Source organism: Arachis ipaensis, chromosome B08, assembly GCF_000816755.2.
Source record: "Arachis ipaensis cultivar K30076 chromosome B08, Araip1.1, whole genome shotgun sequence".
Classification (NCBI taxonomy): domain Eukaryota; kingdom Viridiplantae; phylum Streptophyta; class Magnoliopsida; order Fabales; family Fabaceae; genus Arachis; species Arachis ipaensis.
The window spans coordinates 43,827,585-43,831,889 of NC_029792.2; the positions used below are offsets into that span (position 1 = coordinate 43,827,585).

General features: G+C 34.4%; 1 long non-coding RNA gene across 1 annotated transcript; it reads right to left on the minus strand.

Moving 5' to 3' along the window:
* On the minus strand, positions 1-623 carry LOC110265492. The gene is made up of 3 exons (XR_002351638.1): positions 599-623; positions 216-484; positions 1-73 (listed from the first exon to the last, which is right to left on the minus strand). It is a non-coding gene; the product is annotated as an uncharacterized LOC110265492 (long non-coding RNA).

Sequence of the window (4,305 nt, forward strand, 5' to 3'; positions counted from 1 at the left end):
ATCATCTTCATCACTTTGCCATCTTTCACATACTCTTTCTCTTCACCAACAGAAGTTAGCAAACCAATAACATCTGTCCAAAAAAACAAACATCAACAAAATTACAGTTCAAAACTGCACACTTTCATAAAAAATTAACCAATAAAAAAAGGCAACAAACTGAAACAAAAAAAAAAAGAAAATGAAGGGGACAAAGCAGATATAAAGTCACCTACCAACTAAGTAAACATAATCTGTAGTCATTTTCAACAGCTCATCAAATGGATAGAAACTGAAACATGTCTTGGGGATAGCATCATCAGGGACAGGAATAACAGTTGTACGGTTAAGGAAAACCAACTTAAACTCATGTTCTGCTACCCTATAATTGTCTTGGTTTGGAACAACACTAAAATATGACAATTCGGTATGTTTGACCCTCAATAATATTCTCTTTAAACCTATTTATGAGATGCTTCTTAACAGTTGCTTGGATTTTGTTAGACTGCACAAGATAATAACAACAAATAAAAAAAAAACAGTTACAAAGAATACAATTCAAGAGGAAAGAAAGCCATAAATAAAATCAACCCAAGACCAACAATGAACAGCCACTCACATCTTCATCAACAAGAAAAATTTCCATTGAATTTGCAACATCATGATTTCCAAATGAAGGAACAATCCAAGTTTTTAGTACCCTAACTTTAAGTTTTCATGCCTCCCTTGGAGGGTGGATCTTAGAGATAGAATCAAATGGAGGAGGCATTGGCTCAACCACTAAACACAATAGAGAAAACTAAAAAAATAAATAGAAAAGAGAAACAAAAGATTTAAGAGAAGGAAGAAGGTGCATTAGACCATACAACTAATGAGTCCCTTTTATAGACAAGCTAAGAAATCACCAAAAAAATTGAATTTGAATACCTCAAAGAAAAGGTAGAAAAATATGTATCACATAGCATACATCATCTAATATCTATCACATACATATCTATACATCCATACATATGTAGCTACCACAATCAAGAACACCTATGCTATCCTCTTTGGGCACCAATTGAATAAGAAATGACAGATTCCAACAAATCTCATAGCATTATAATTATAAAGTAATAGAATAGAATACCCTAAAACCCACTAACATCTAATCTACTTGAACATGTATGCATATACATATGAGGCACAACCAAAAACACTTATAATGTAGTCATTGGGAACAAAAGAAAAGAGAAAAGACATCTATTAGCATATCTCACCTGACTATTATACTATTATAGGATAATAAGAGAATTGGTTAAAAGGGACTGAAATATTTTACATTCAATCAACAATCAACAAATCAATTAGAATAATTAATTACAAACAAAATGGAAATAAAAAGAGCAGCAATATCAAAACAACATTAAGATTAATATTTTTAAAAAATCAATTAAACATTTAACCTAAATATATAACACTCAATGGTTAGAGGAAAGAAAAATTAAAAAAAAATCAACAAAAAATAAATATATCAATCAACAAATCAATTAGAATAATTAATTACAAACAAAATGGAAATAAAAAGAGCAGCAATATCAAAACAACATTAAGATTAATATTTTTAAAAAATCAATTAAACATTTAACCTAAATATATAACACTCAATAGAAAATGGTTAGAATATCAATGTTAACTTATAAATCAAATCCAATATAATTTCTTGGATAATGTATTTCTAGTATATATATATATAAAGTAAATTATAGTTCATTGGCTTAGTGATTAGATAGATGCAATCTATAGCTAGAATCTAAAACAACCTAAAAGAAGAGAAAGTCACAAGCTGTCTGACGTGGCGGAAATTGGCGAGTTAAGAAATTGTTATAAGAGATACGTTGCAAGTACAGTTCTTAACCAACCGAATATCCGTTTATCAATTTAAAAGGGTTGTCACAAAATTAAAATTAAAATACTGGGAGTATGAATCCCAGGTCGTCTCCCAACGAGTTGCAGAAAGGTATGCTATTTTATTAATCGGATGTTTTCAAAAAATGGTTTGAGTTGATAAACAGGAAATTAAATTAGAGAATTGATGTAATTTTAAATAAAAACCTTGACTGGGAGTAGATTAGTTGGAAGCCCTATTCTTGTTGGAGTACTCTCAGGATTAATTGATAATTGAAGGTTGTTCTGCTTAGTTATCCCTTACTAGGTAAGGGAAAGTCAAGCAAGTTGGAAAGCTATTTCTATTCACAAGTCCCAATCCTCTCCCTTGAGAAGGATTAGTGTCAGTGACTAGAGGACAATCCAACAATAAACCTAATTACAATTTTTCTTTTGAGCATTCCAACTCAAGGTCTTCCTTTCAATCAACTCCCAATCAAGTTATGGAACTACTCGCTCATTGTGAATGTAAATTTCTTAACATAAGAAAGGAAAATAAAGAAAGACATAATAAATAATAATTAAAAGATCAATTTAAAAATAAAAGTAGTTCTTGTATTAATAAATTCTAAAATTAATCCAATAGTAATTCTGAATAAAGTAAGGACATGGAAGAGTAAAATATAAATAAGGAAACAAACTAGAATGTTGAAGTCTTTGCGGAGGTAATAACTCTTCTCAATATCCCAATCCAAAAAGCAATAAAATTCAAATCCTAAGAACGATAAATGTGTAGAAAGAAAATCTAGAGTAGAGAAGAAATTAGATCTAAAAACTAGAACTATGCGGAATGAATGTTTTCCCTGGTCTCTGCATGTTCCCTGGCTCTAATATGCTTTTCTGGGCCAAAAATTGGGTCAAAACAGGGCCCAAAATCGCTCCTAGTGAATTCTGCAGATCGCGCATGTCACGCGATCGCGTCATTCAGGCGTTCGCGTCATCCAGCGTTTTACCTTGCCACGCATGCTTGTCGTCCACGCCTTTGCGTCACTGGTGCAGTTTCCAATCTGCGCGGTCGCGTGGGCCATGCGTCCGCGTCACTGCAATTTCCTCTATATCGCGCGGCCGCGTGAGTCACGCGCCCGCGTCACTTCTCGCTAGTCATCTCATTAATTTTTTGTGTTCCTTGCAAGCTTCCTTTCCAATCTCCAAGTCATTCATGCCCTATAAAGCCTGAAACACTTAACACACAGATCACGGCATCAAATGGAATAAAGGAGAATTAAAATACAAAATTAAAAGTCTCTAGGAAGCAAATTTTCAACCATAAAGTATTTTTAGGAAGGAATTATAAATGCATGCTTTTTTAATGAATAAGTGGGTAAAGATTTGATAAAACCACACAATTAAACACAATATAAACCATAAAATAGTGGTTTATCAACCTCCCCACACTTAGATATTAGCATGTCCTCATGCTTAGTTGAAGGAGATAAAATAAATAAGAAGGAACATGTAAACTCATGCAAAGCAATGCAACCTATATATATGAATGCAACTATACGATTCTTGTCTACCTGGTTAGAAGTAAATAAGCTCTTTAAGACAATCACAAATCAAATTCCACTAATTCAATTATTATACAGTAAGAACAGATAAAAATGCAAGAAGGTAGCTCATGAAAGCAGGGAACATAGAATTTAAGCATTGAACCCTCACTGATGATGTATGTATGCTTGGTGCGCAGAAATTGTGATTACACTTTGATTATGTAAAATTCATCGCTCTTTCTTTCCCTGGTAATGGCGCCAAACACATGATGCCAATACCATGGTTCACAACTTCGCACAACTAACCAGCAAGTGCACTGGGTCGTCCAAGTAATACCTTACGTGAGTAAGGGTCGAATCCCACGGAGATTGTTGGTATGAAGCAAGCTATGGTCACCTTGTAAATCTCAGTCAGGCGGATATCAAATGGTTATGGAGTTTTCGAAAATAATATAATAAAATAGGGATAGAAATACTTATGTAAATCATTGGTGAGAATTTCAGATAAGCGAATAGAGATGCTTTCGTTCCTCTGAACCTCTGCTTTCCTGCTATCTTCATCCAATCAGTCTTACTCCTTTCCATGGCTGGCTTTATGTAATGCATCACCATTGTCAAAGGCTACTTTCGGTCTTCTCTCGGGAAAATGATCCAAATGCCCTGTCACGGCACGGCTAATCGTCTGGAGGCATCACCCTTGTCAATGGCTTCATCTTATCCTCTCAGTGAATAATATGCTCACGCACCCTGTCACGGCACGGCTATTCATCTGTCGGTTCTCGATCATGCTGGAATAGGATTCACCCTCCTTTTGCGTCTGTCACTAACGCCCAGCACTCGCGAGTTTGAAGCTCGTCACAGTCATTCAATCATTGAATCCTACTCGGAATACCACAGACAAGGTTTAGAC